Source organism: Zonotrichia leucophrys, chromosome 1A, assembly GCF_028769735.1.
Source record: "Zonotrichia leucophrys gambelii isolate GWCS_2022_RI chromosome 1A, RI_Zleu_2.0, whole genome shotgun sequence".
Lineage (NCBI taxonomy): Eukaryota > Metazoa > Chordata > Aves > Passeriformes > Passerellidae > Zonotrichia > Zonotrichia leucophrys.
In genome coordinates, this window is record NC_088170.1 from 70,196,719 (window position 1) to 70,210,873 (window position 14,155).

Consider the following 14,155-nt stretch of genomic DNA (forward strand, 5'->3'; position numbering starts at 1 on the left):
ACCTCCTGCCCCTTCCCTTGACCAGCACCTGCCCCAGGAGGAGGAAGGATTTAATGAATTGCAAGAGGATGGGTCTGGCCCTGCCCTCTCAGGGCTCCTTCCATGGATTTATGGAGAAATCCATGGATTTCCTCTCCTGATATCTCCAGGTCCGTGCATTTTACTTGCACAGACCACTTGGGTTTTGTTGGGATTGTAACGGTTTTGATCAAAAATGGGGTCAAAAATGAGATGAAAAATGGGATCAAAATGGGATCAAAAATGGGATCAAAAATGGAGCAGCTTTTTCCCCCTCCTGCCCCTTCCCTCGATCAGCACCTGCCCCAGGAGGAGGAAGATTTAATGAATTGCAAGAGGATGGGTCTGGCCCTGCTTTTTTTTTTATGGAGAAATCCATGGATTTCTCCATAAATTCATGGATTTCCTCCCCTGACATCTCCAGATCTGTGCATTTTGCTTACAGAAAATTTTCACAAAATTTCTTTTCCTGATGCAAAATCAGCTCAGGAAACCTTGCCTCCCTGTGCAGCTCCTTTTCCCCACACCCAAAAACTGGCCCAGCACAGCTGCTTGTGGGACCACACCAAAATCACATCCCTGAAACATCTGGGCAACAAAAATACCTGCTGGGGGTTGTATTGTTGGTGCTCTCTTGGATGAGGGGTTGTGCATTTAAGGTTTATTTAGCAGATTTTCAAAATCATCCCTACTCAAAATACCAAGTTTTTATGGTACAAAATCTGTCCCTCCTTCCTGAGGTGAAGGCAGCTGCTCTCCCTTATTTTTTAGCACAGACCAGCCCCTGCAGTCCCAGGCTCAGGTTGGATATTTGAGAAAATTTCTTCCCTGAAAGGGTTTTCCAGCCCTGGCACAGGGTGCCCAGGGAAAAGTTGGAATCACCACCCCTGGAAATGTTCAACAAATGTGCAATTGTGGCACATGGGGATGTGGTTTAGTGGTTGGGCTTGGCAGTGCTGGGTTAATGACTGGACTTAATGATCTTCGAGGTCTTTTGCAGACTTAATCATCCTGTGGGTAGCCTGTAAAAGAGAGAAAAAATCTGTTTTACCAGGGGAATATTTCCTCAGCTGGTGTAAAAAATTGTAGCAAGGCATTTCCAAAGGATGGATGATGGCAGCCCAAGGATTTCCCACCAAGCTCCACAAATTCTGGATGAAATAAGCACAATTCATTGCAAGTCCTTAGCAAAACAAGCACACAGCTTGGTGCTTAAATTCCCCCACCACCTCAGCTATTTTTATGTACAGCCAGCCAGCTCTGTATTTATTTTCCCAGCATCATCCCCATGCTTGTTTTACAGGAGCAGGGCTTGACACACAGGGTGTCAGGCAAATAACTCGCCCAGTGCTTAAAAAAAAACAGAAAAAAGCAAAAAAAAAGTCAGGAATCACAGCCTGGCACCGTGCAAATAAACACATCAGTCCTCTGAAAAACTGTGGGTGTGGGATTTGGGGGAAGGTGGGGGATTGGGAGCAGGGGGACAAGGAAAGGAGCTGAGTTCAATGAGTGTGTGTGAGTGGCTGGTTTCTGGGGGCTGCATCACACAGGCACAATCATCTCCCCTTAAAGCAGTCTGAGTTTCCTTTGCTCACTACCAAGGCAACAAATCCCTGCAGGGAAGCAGGGTGAGCTCCCATGGAGTGGTTGTAAACAGCAGTGAGAGCAGCCACTTGTAGAGGTTCAATGGCCAAGCCCAGAGTAGCTAAAAAAATACAGAAAAAACACATTTTTGGCATCTAAAACATCTCCCTGCAGAGCCTTGGGGATGACCTCATGAATACCCAGTGCAGGGTGCCCCTGTGAGGGAAAGGGAGGGTCATTTGTGCTGCTCAGAGGGCTGGGGGATGCTCAGACACACTCAGTGACCTGTGCTGATGGTGCTGGCTCTTTTCCTGCTCACATCTGACTCCAAACTCCTCTCCCTCAGCTCAGCTGCTCTGAAAACTGAGCAAGAAGGGGTGGTTTGGAAGAAGCAGGGAGCAGAGGGAGCTGTGCACGGCTTCCCGTTAGTGGTGATGGTCTGACCTGTGGGCACTGCAGGTGTCACAGCCTGGGCTTCACCCTCAGCAGCCCAGTCTGGGGCAGGGACTGTCCCCACTCATCCTGGGGAGCCAAAACACAGCCCTGTGACACGACAAGGAGAGGGGCAGCTTTGCCTGTTGTTGGGGAAGATGAAACAGGAAAGCCTTATAAATGTAATTGTCTGGCAAAAGATTTTGAGAATATGGAAACTATAAGCGAGATTGAAATGAAAGCAAGCTCTGAGATCCTTCAGTTACTGAACAACTGGAAAACCATGGTGTGGCTGGACTGAAGGTAATCCCTTTTTGATGAAACAATTCCCTCTGCTTGCAGACAGGCCCAAGGGTCAGAGCAGACCCTGCCAGCTTGGCAGAAGGGGCCCAAAGAGGAGTTTTAGGGTTTAAAATGTAGCACAGTGTGGTAATGTAATGATTCTTACAGGCTGTATGGAAATGCTATAGGATTTGTATCTTGTACTAGATTGGTTAGTGAGAATTAGAATATTCAACACAGAAGATCTATGGTATTGTAACGGGAACTTCGCACTCTTACCTCTTGTCTCTTAGCTCTTGGCTTTTATGCTCTTATGCTTTTGCTCTCTTACACTTTTACGTTCTTATCCTCTCATCCTCTCTACCCCTCTCTTCTCTCGGGCCTGCTCTGACCTGTGCCTGGCAGCTCCAGCAGGCCCCTGCACCCAGGCCCTTTGCAATAAACCCCAAATCCCAGCAGGCCCCTGCACCCAGGCCCTTTGCAATAAACCCCAAATCCCAAAAGGCCCCTGCACCCAGGCCCTTTGCAATAAACCCCAAATCCCAAAAGGCCCCTGCACCCAGGCCCTTTGCAATAAACCCCAAATCCCAGCAGGGCCCTGCACCCAGGCCCTTTGCAATAAACCCCAAATCCCAAATGGCCCCTGCACCCAGGCCCTGTGCAATAAACCCCAAATCCCAGCAGGGCCCTGCACCCAGGCCCTTTGCAATAAACCCCAAATCCCAAATGGCCCCTGCACCCAGGCCCTGTGCAATAAACCCCAAATCCCAGCAGGCCCCTGCACCCAGGCCCTTTGCAATAAACCCCAAATTCCCAGCCCTGGCTTCAGAGATCTCTCGTCTCCGTCCATCCCCACCATCCTACCCCAGACGCCCTTACAGCCTGTCACCTCTCCCAGCAGGGAGAGAAGGGCTGGAGCTCAGCTGGTGGAGCTGAGCATGGCTGGTGACCCCCTGGCCTTTGTGACAAAGTGTGCTCAGCCCTGGGGCTGCAGGGCTTGGACACCTCTGGCTGATTTATCCAGAGGCACCAGCACAGCCCAGCAAGGTCCCAGCCCCAGGAAGGCTGTGGAAGATGGATAATACAGATATTAATGGGCCATGGGGGAAGGCAGCAGGAGATGTGAGGAGGATCTGAATCTGGCACTGTCTTCCAAATATAATTGTGCCTTGTCTGCTGGATGGAGGGATCTAAACCTGCAGCTTCCAGGGCTGGGAGCACAAAATTCCAGGGGCTATGGGGAAGAGTGGGGGCATGGCTGCACTGCTGAGCCACCAACAGAGGGGTTCAAAGCTGAATCTCCAGCCAGACTATCCAAGTAAGCAGCAGGAACAGGGGAGAGCGTCTCCATGCCTGTGGTACTTTTGGGGTAGGAAAATTCCTTCCCCCTATTTCATGGCAGGAAAATTCCAGATTTCCTTCCCCGTGGCAGGAAGGAAATGATGAATCTGACTCCATGTTCTTAGAAGGCTAATTTGATATATTATGTTATATTATATTATATTATATTATGTTATGTTATGTTATATATTATGCTATACTAAAACTATACTAAAAAATACAGAAAGGACACTTACAGAAGGCTTAGCAAGATACTAATTAAAAACTCATGACTGACTCCTCAGAGTCCTGACACAGCTTGGCTCTGATTGGTCATTAAGCCAAAACAATTCAAATGAAACCAATGAACAATCACCTGTTGGATAAACAATCTCCAACCACATTCCAAAGCAGCAAAACCCAGGAGAAGCAAATGAGATAATATTGTTTTCCTTTTTCTCTGAGACTTCTCAGCTTCCCAGGAGAAGAAATCCTGGGCAAAGAGGATTTTTCAGAAGATATAACAGTGACACGTGCCTGTCCTCATTGTCTGCCCTCAGGGAAGCCTGAAAACAACAGAGAATTTCCCCCCACTGCGTGTTCCTCTCCTTGTTTGTTCAATCTGTGGGTGCTAAGGGTGGCTTCCTGTCCCACCAAAATCCAAATTGATCCCCTGGTCCTCCCTCAAGACAAACAACCACAGGTAATACAACTGTCATGGTTTGACACTGGTGCAATGCCAGTGCCCCCATGAAAATATATTCTCCTTAATATCTGCTGTGAGATGGGACCAGGAATAGAGCAAAGCAGGTTGAAACTTAGAAATAAAGGGGAAAAAAAGTCTTTATTAACCTACACCTATTATAAAAGGAACACACACAAAATTCAAAATTAAAACCTTCCAAAACATTCCTCCTCCCCCCACCCAGTTTCCACCCAAGCACAGTGAGACAAAACCTTGGATTCTCAATTCAGTTACCACCCCTCAGATAATCAACTCCCAGTTCATCACCACCTCTCAGATAATCAACTCCCAGTGCATCAGGGAGAGAGGGAAGTCCCTCTTGTACCACAGGAGATACAGTTGAAACTCCCCTGTGTTCTCAGAGGTGTATCCATGTCTTCAGTGGCCACACCAGGTGCCAATATTCATATCTGAGCACCCATTGGTTTGACCACAGCATCCCAAAAAACTCACTTCCTTATCAACCTAGGACAGCAACACATCCTAAAATACAAGATGGGAAAGTGATCAGCCAGGCTGAGCCTTGGAACTCCTGTGAGGATTGGGATTGTTCAGCCTGGAGGAGGCTCCAGGGGGAGTTTATTGGGACATTTTAGTGCCTGCAGGGGCTCCAGGAGAGCTGCAGAGGGACTGGGGACAAGGCCTGCAGGGACAGCACCCAGGGAATGGCTCCCACTGCCAGAAGGCAGCCATGGATGGCATCTTGGCAATGAGCAATTCCTGCCTGGGCTGGCATTGCCAGAGCAGCTGGGACTGAGCACTCCCTGGACCCCTGGAAGTGTCCAAACCCTTTAATGATTGCAGTGTGAAGTCTTCAACCAAGTGGAGGAGAGGTGGGAATTTATCACTGTGCTACACAGGACAATAAAGTTCACAGAATTTACAGAATGACTGGGTTGGAAGAGATTTTCAAGATCATCGAGTCCAACCCAGCCCCAACACCTCAAATGCATCCCAACTTCTGGCTTCGACCTTTTCTTGACAAGAATCCTCCAATTATCAAAAACTGCCAGAGATTTTTGGGTGCTTCTTTTTCACAGGGCCAATTTCATGCCCCTCAAAGAGGATAGAGCTCCAGGAAACCCAAGCCTAACCCTCCAAATAGCAAATCCCCCTGAAGGGTTTCCCACAGACCATCTAAATATTAATCCTCTAAATTCCCTCAGGAATTAATTCCCAGTCACTGTGCTCCAGTCTGCACCTGATTTTTCCACATGTCCCATCATCTCTAGTGCCTGACTCTTTTCAAGGTTTGTCCCACTGTGTTTCAGCTGAGGGCTTGAAGCAGATTGAGGACAAATGGGGGTTTGGAGTGCTCCTCCCACCCCATTTCCTGCTGGCAATGCGATTTATCTTCCCCCAGACACACAATATTATGTGATTTTGATGTGCAGATGAACAATGATAATCAAGAAGACAAGAAGGAAAAGATTCATTTAATTTTTCTCTGTTCATGTGACATGTTTTATGCTCCTGCCTCCCTCCCCCTGTTTACTCTGAGCTTTCACTGATTCCAGGATCTGTTACTGAGTATTCCTTGGAAACAACTCATCTCTGTTTACTGTCTCTGCAGGAGGTACTATTGCGTCTCACAGCTTAAATTCATTATTTGTTTTTTTCCTGTTTCTTTGTGTTTTTCAATCTCCAACTTCTCTCCTTGCCTCCATTTCCAGAGCACATGGATATTCCAACTTCTTTGGAGACAAACCTTAGGATATTAAAGGTGTGCAGGACAAGGGCTCATGGTCAGGGATTGCTCTGGCTGCCCAGTTTTGGTACCTCAACGATGGAACCTCACCAGCCAGGAGCTACTCAGGGACTCCCCTCCATGATAACCCACAGGGTGAAGGGGACAAAACCCCCAAATTTAAGCATTTGTAGACCAAATCACCTGAATATGAGACAGGACTTCTCTCCAAGGCAGTGGTGATTGATTTTGATAAGACCAGGATGGTCACTAGCAGTGAGGGAATGGACAGACCTCACAATGACTTCATCCATGACTTTGGACATCAGGAGCAATTTCCCCATGGAAAGGGTGGCCAGGCATTGGCAGGGGCTGCTCAGGGAGGTTTGGTGTCCCCATCCACGCCTGGAGGTGTCCAAGGAAGGCCTGGATGTGGCACTCAATGCTCTGGGCTGGTGACAAGGTGGGGATTGGCCACAGCTTGGACTCCATGGCCTTGGAGACCTTTTCCCACCTCAGTGATCCTGGGATTCTGTGACCTTCATTTCCATGGGCACCAATGCTGTTCTTCCTGAGGGAGGGACACAGTGCCAGGAGATGGGGCTGGGAGATCCAAGGGCTCCATGGCTTACTCTGAGGTGACAGATCAGCTGTAACCCTCAGCTTGGTCACTGATTATACAGGAACATTTTCAAACAAGGCATATTCCTTTGGTCTGGATTTTTGTCCTGGGGTCAGTTTCTGCATGCTTGTCTTGAGGTCAGTTCTAGGATCTGGATTCTTGTCCTGGCATAAGTTCTAGAGTCTGGATTCTTGTATTGAGGTCAGTTCTAGGGTCTGGATTTTTGTCTTGAGCTCAGTTTTAGGGTCTTCATTCTTGTCCTGGGGTCAGTTCCAGGGTCTGGATTCTTTTCCTGGGCTTAGTTCTAGGATCTGAATTCTTGTCCTGGGCTCAATTCTGGGGTCTGCATTTTTGTGTTGAGCTCAGTTCTAGTGTATGGATTCTTACCCTGGGCTCAGTTCTGGGGTCTGGATTTTTGTCCTAGGGTCAGTTCAAGTTCTGGATTCTTGTCCTGGGGTCAGTTCTGGGGTCTAGATTTTTGTCTTGAGGTCAGTTCTAGGGTCTGGACTCGTCCTGAGGTCAGTTCTAGTGTCTGGATTTTGGTCCTGGGGTTCACTTCTAGGGTCTGGATTTTTGTCTTGGGGTGAGTTCTAGGATCTGGATTCTTGCCTTGGGCTCAGTTCCAGGGTCTGGACTCTTGTCCTGGGCTCAGTTCTGGGGTCTGGATTTTTGTCTTGAGGTCAGTTCTAGGATTCTTGTCCTGGATTCCGGACTCTCATCTTGGGGTCAGTTCTAGGGTCTGGATTTTTGTCTTAGGGTCAGTTCTAGCATCTGGACTCTTGGCCAAGATCATCAGGATGGGCATCAGCCTGGTCTCCTCCTCCAGCCCCCAGCTGTGGCAGAAGGAGCTCAGCCCAGTTCCAGCAGGAATGACGATGTGAGGGATGATCCTCCAGTCTGAGGGTGCTGGATAAGGCTGTTGTGGAGCAGAGTTAGTTCCTGGTTTGTCACCACCTCTGTGCCCCTGCTTGGGCCAGCCTCTGCTCTCTGTATTGACAGAGACTCCTGCAGGGGTGGCTGGAGAGGGCACAGCTGACCCAGACGACTGCAGGGTGCCAAGCACAGGGAGCAGAGGGGACAGAGATGGGGCAGGGCCAGCAGAGACCAAAAACCATCTGTCCCTGCCTGCCCTGACCCCAACACTGCAGCTCTCATTTCCAGGCAGCAAGCTGGAACTGTTTCCTTGCCTCTCTGCAGATGCCAAAGGTGCCTGAGCTGAGACAGGAGCTTTCAGGGGGGCTCCTCATGACATGCAGCACCAAAAAACCCTCCCAGGGCTGGGGCTGAGCTCTCCCCAGCTCTGCTTGGGTGGAAGCTGTGCCTTGCTCCATGGCCCAGCACAGCCTGTCAGGAGTGGGACAGGCACAGCCTTTCCTGTCAGACTGGGGGATTTCTCTCTCTGTTTCTCTCTCTTTCCCTGTCTCGGTGCCTTTGGTGCAATGCAGCATTTTCTGCTCTGGCTGCTTGGCTCACTGGAGCCCTGAGAGTGCTGGAGGAAATGAGGGAGCTGCTCTGCAAAGCTGCCACCATTCCCATCTCCAGAGCATCCATGCTCAGCCCAGGGATGGAGCAGAAGCCTCCAGAAGGTTTTTTATATTTTTTACACCCCGGCTTTGGTGCTCTTATCAAACTGGGAATGGAGAACCAGCAAAGCTGTCCAGTGGGACAGCCCAATTTCTGAGGATTTTGTGTCCAGAGCAGCTCAGAAAACATCTCAAGATGTTTCTTTCTCCATCAGCTGGTATGGAGAGGGATTAGGGAAGACATCAGTAATGCAGTGCTTGTCACATCTAGGATGGAAAAAAAAAAAAGGGCAAATCCAGAGTTTTTCTGGCTAGCAATAGGGAAAAACCCATGTGCACCACCCTTGTGGTGTCCATGTCCACACCACAGGGCACCTGACCCATGGCTTGTCCATCACTCTGAGACAGAAAAATTACATTTTGATAGATATTTTAGTCTCCAAAGTGCTTGAAATGTAAAAGCTATCACCCAAAAAAAGTGTTTTAGCTTTTGTCTGAAAACACAAAGGGATTTGAACAGGAAGGAAGGAAGGAGGGAAGGAGGGAAGGAGGGAAGGAGGGAGGGAGGGAGGGAGGGAGGAGGGAGGGAGGGAGGGAGGGAGGGAGGAGGAAGGGAGGGAGGAAGGAAGGAAGGAAGGAAGGAGGAAGGAAGGAAGGAGGAAGGAAGGAAGGAAGGAAGGAAGGAAGGAAGGAAGGAAGGAAGGAAGGAAGGAAGGAAGGAAGGAAGGAAGGAAGGAAGGAAGGAAGGAAGGAAGGAAGGAAGGAAGGAAGGAAGGAAGGAAGGAAGGAAGGAAGGAAGGAAGGAAGGAAGGAAGGAAGGAAGGAAGGAAGGAAGGAAGGAAGGAAGGAAGGAAGGAAGGAAGGAAGGAAGGAAGGAAGGTTCCCATTTCCTCCTCACTCCTGTCCCCTCTAATGAGGATCAGGCAGAATTCCTCTTTCCCCAGCAGCCTTGGAGCCAGTTTGAAGCAATTTGGAGGCAATTGAATGAGAAGGAATAAACGAGTGGATATTGCAGTTTATGGATGGCTGAGTCAAACCCACAGGCAGTGATTAGAGGCCCACAGTCCCTTTCATGCCCACAGTAAGAAAATTACTTAAATTTGTTCCATTTTAGCTCCAAACAGGAGGTGAAGTTGTAGTGGGCTGGAATGTCAGCTATGTCACCTTTTAATATTCATCTGGAGGGAAAACAAAACAGAACAGATTTTTTATTTTAATTTAAATAAAGTGTTGGTCAATCCAAAGCAAATTTCTCTGGCTTTGATCATCTCCTGTTAGTTTGGATGCAAATATATGATGGTGGGGAAAACAGAGAATAAATAATTACAACTTCCCTACTCTTTCTCCCACCTTCATTTGCCCTACAAATAATTTCCAAGGCAGCTTTTTACTTTTTCTTATCATAATCAATGGTCCTTCCTCACCTGTTTGCAGTCTTGATATTCTTAAACCACCTCCTCCCATCAGTGTCACTCTCATGATTTTGGGTTGTTTATTTATTAATATGGAAAAGATAACATAAGATTTAAATGTATTTGTCAGCTTATGACTCTTACATTCTTTTTTTTAGCACTCCTGGGATTTAGCCACCATAGCATCTGAGTCTGAATTTGGATATCAAACCTCATCCTCTGCAAACTGATGGAAATTTGACATTTTTCAAGGCTTTCAGAGACGTCACAAACAACAGCAAAAAGGAAAAAAAGGTAAAAAATATCTGAAAAGCCACAGATGCTTAAAGCATCAACTGCTGAAGACATATCACGTTTTGAGTGGATAAAAAAAGGAGAGAAATAAAACAAACACCTGGTGGATGCTGAATTTTCATGCTGCTGGCGGTAACTCTCACTCTGGTCCTATCAGCTGGGAAGGGATTTTTAGAGCTCACATTTGGCAAAGACAAAACCTGAATGCCAAAATGATGCCACAGCAGCCCCTCAGAGCTGTGGGGTCTCCAGAGGGGGAGGCAGAGAATGGTGAACAGGGGCTGAGGTGAGGGAGGGGAGCCCAGCTCCTGGGGCAGCTGCAGAACATTGGGTTTGTGTCACTCTGTCACACGGAGAGGATTTGTTTAAAAAATGGACGCTTGGAAAGAGAATTTTATCAGCTTGTAGGGAAACTGGAGCTTTCTTTCTGATGAAAAATGTGCCAGTTCAGAGAACTGCCTTCTTTTTTTTTTGCTTATTCTTCTTTTTTCTTTTTTCTTTTCATATTTTTATTTTTTCCTTTTTTCTTTTTTTCTTTTTAATCTTTTTTCTCTTTTTCTTTTTTTACATCTTTTTTATATTTTCTCTTCTTTTTTCTTTTCCTTTTTTCTTCCTTTTTTCTTTTTTTCCTTCTTTCTTCTTCCCTTTTACTTTTTGTTCTTTTTCTTGTTTATTTCTTCCTATTTTCTTTTCTATTTTTGTCTTTTTCTTTTTTTTATCTTTTTTCTTTTTTTCCCTTTTTCTTTTTTCTTTTTCTCCATCTACTTTTTCTCTTTTTTTTCTTGGTTTTTTCCTAGTCTTTTTCTTTTTTCTTGGTTTTTTCTTTTTTGTTTTGTTTTGTTTTGTTTCTGTTGTTGCTGTTGTTGTTTTCCTTCTCTTTTTCTTTCTTCTCTTTACTTTTCTCTTTTCTCTTTTTTATTTTGTTTCTTTTCTCCTTTTCCTTTTTTACTTGTTTGTTTTTATTTCCAAAAACAGTATCAGCAACAGAAATCAAGCAAACAAATCCAATAACTTCCTTTAGAACAAGTTCCCTGACCAAGGGAGCTCCTGACCAAGCACCCAAGTGAGGAGATCTGATTTCCCAAAGAACCTGCAGGAGCCCCCTGAGCTGAATTTATCAGAATATACCTGATTTTTATCAGGAATTCTGCATCCATCAGAAACCATTCCTGGCTTTTTACAAGGACTCAGTCAGAAGTCTCCAAGAGCTCCGTCCTCTCCTTGTGAGGGGAGATCTGTGCTTGGTTTTGGGTGGCCAATGTAGGAACTCCATCAACAGGAACAACTGAAGTTCTTCACAAAGCAACCCCAACCACAGAACCACGGAATCTTAGCCTGGAAAATCTTCAGAAAATCTTGGAAAACCTTCAGGGTCATGGAGTCCAACCATTCCCAGCACTGCCAAGGCCACCACTGACCATGTCCCCAGGTGCCACATCCACAGGGCTGTGAAATGCCGGGGATGTGACTCCACTCCTGCCCTGGGCAGCTGTGCCAATCCTACAGCTGGGGCCAGAGAAGATTCACAGAATTCACAGAATTCACAGAATCCCTGGGTTGGGAGAGCCCTTCAAGGCCCTGGAGCCCAGCCCAGCCCCTGGCACCCAGTGCCACCTCCAGGCTGGTCAAACACACCCAGGGATGGCGACTGCACCCCCTCCCCGGGCAGCCATTGCAGAACTTTCTCCCCCTTGCTGGAAAAGCTTTTTGCTGCTCTCCAAGCTGGATTTCCCTTGGCACAGCTCAGGCTGTGTTGTTCTGGCTGTGCCAGTGCTGCTGGAGCCAGAGCCCAAGGGCAGCTGGGCACAGGCACCTTTCAGGGGCTGTGGGAGTGCTGGGGGCACCCTGAGTCTCCTTTCCTGCAGGCTGAGCACCCCCAGCTCCCTCAGGGCTCCCTCAGCGTTTGTGTCCCAGCCCCTCTCCAGCCCCGCTGCCTTCTCTGGATTCATTCAAGCAAGATGAACACTGTCCCTGTCCCTGTCCCTGTCCCTGTCCCTGCATTGCAGCAAACACCAATCCTGCCAACTGCAGAGTGCTGGGAGCCACTTTCCCTCCTCCTCCTCACTCACCAACCATTTGGAGCTCAGCCACAGCCCTGGAAGAGAGCCCAGATATTGATGTTCCTGGACTTTGGCTCATGGCAGCCAGTGTTTGGTTTTGCAAACAACTGCTGATTAAACAGAAATTCCCTGCCGGGCAAACAAAAAGAATGTTTTCTTCCCCATTTTTGCCCATCCATTTCTATGTCTGGGCTGGACCAGGAGTGTTTTGCCACACAAAATCTCCTTGGTGAAGTCCAAGCTTTGGTTCACACCTGTGCTGATGCTACCAGGGATTCAGAGCCAGAAGAAACTGGGAGATAGTATTAGATGAGGGGAAAGTTAAACTAACACTTAGGTAAAATTCCAAATCATCTTCAGTGCTCTCCATCAGCCCTGCAGGGTTTGGTTTCTGTCCCTAACATCACTTTCCACTGGTGACAACCAGTCCACAAACACCCCTTTACACAGCCCTTCAAAGTGCCCTCAGTTTCCGCAAGATAAAAATGATGTGAGAACTTGCAGTTGCAAAGCTGAGATGCAAAGAAATTACAATGAGGTAAACAGAGAATAAATAATTACAACTTGAGCCAAAATAGCTCCAATTTGAGTCAATTTGGCCTCCAAGAGATCATTCTGTCCCTCCCAACAAGGCTTTGTTATCCCCAGCTGGAGGCTGTGCTTTCCCCCAGGTTTGTGTTTGTGTTTGCATTGCTCCTGACCCAGCTGCTTTCAGCTCTGGTGGAACTCTGTAGTTCCTGGTGCTGTACATCCCAAAATATTTATAAAGGGAATAAAGTAGATGATGTTTGGGAACAAAAATAATAAAGATAATGTATTGTTTTGAAGGCAGGGGATGGCTGGAAGCTGGCAGTTCTTGGCCATGAGCTCATCCACAGTGTACATTAAAATGGCATTCACAGTTCACAGAATCATGGAAAGTCCTGAACTGCAAGGGATCCACCAGGATCACCCAGTCCAGCTCCTGGCCCTGCACCCCTGACAGCATTATCCAAACCCTCCTGGAGCTCTGGCAGCCTTGGGGCTGTGCCCATTCCCTGGGGAGCCTGGGCAGTGCCCCACCCTGGGAGGATTCCTTTTTCAGCCCTGCATTTAGGAATAAATGTAATTTTCCCATTAAAAATTATTTCTCAAGGCAGTAATTTTTTTTCCCCAACACTGTTTTCCCCACAGCATTTTCAACACCAAACCCAGCAGCTCAGTGGCTCAAACCTGAAATGTTTGGGTGGGAGCATTTCTCACTTGACTTTAACCTTATTCTCCCACAGTGGGAAATTTCCTTCCTGGAGTAAATCATCGCCTTGTTCGGGGGACTTATTCTATAGAAAGTTGTTGGATTTGTGTGCTTTATTTCTGTTGCTGATACTGTTTTTGGAAAACAAACAAACAAGCAAAAAAAGGAAAAAGGAGAAAAGAAAAGAAAGAAAAAGAGAAAAGAAAAAGTAAAGAGAAGAAAGAAAAATAAAATAAAACAACAACAAAACAAAACAAAATAAGAAAACGACAAAAAGAAAAAAAAAAAGAAAAGAAAAAACTAGGAAGAAACTAAGAAAAAAAAGAAATCATAGAATGATTTGGGTTGGAAGTGACCAGAAATTTCCTGTAGTTCCAACCCCCTGCTGTAAGCAGGGACACAAAATCTCTAACAAGGTTCCACCACCCTTTTTCCTCTAAGATCCTAGAGGAAGATGCTTATCAAGAAATATATCCAGAAAAAAAATGGAGCAATTCTCTTTAGGCAGCAGAGAATGATCCATTGGAAACAATTTTTCTTATTTCCCAGCCTTTGTCTTCCCGAGTTAACATTTTCACTGAACTGAAAACTTGTAAGAATGTAAAGCTGGAAATGTCTTCATCCAGCTGGAACTGCAATGGAATCCCATGGAATAAAAATAAAAAGGGGGTTTCCAACTGTCTTTCACACTTCTATTAAAGTTATTTCTTTGGGAGGGAGCTTGGCATCCTGCTTTGGGATGACAGAAGAGATGCTGGATGATTTCAGTGATGCCATTTCTGGGTTTGCTCTGTCACCACTGCTCATCTCGGCTCAAAAGGCTGAAAAGTCATCCAATTTCCTTGGAAAAGTGACCCTGTGGCCTGGACAGCAGAAATATCCTTTGGCTGGATTGACTTTGAGGCAGTGACCTGGAGGGAAAATCCGCTGGTGTTCCCTCAC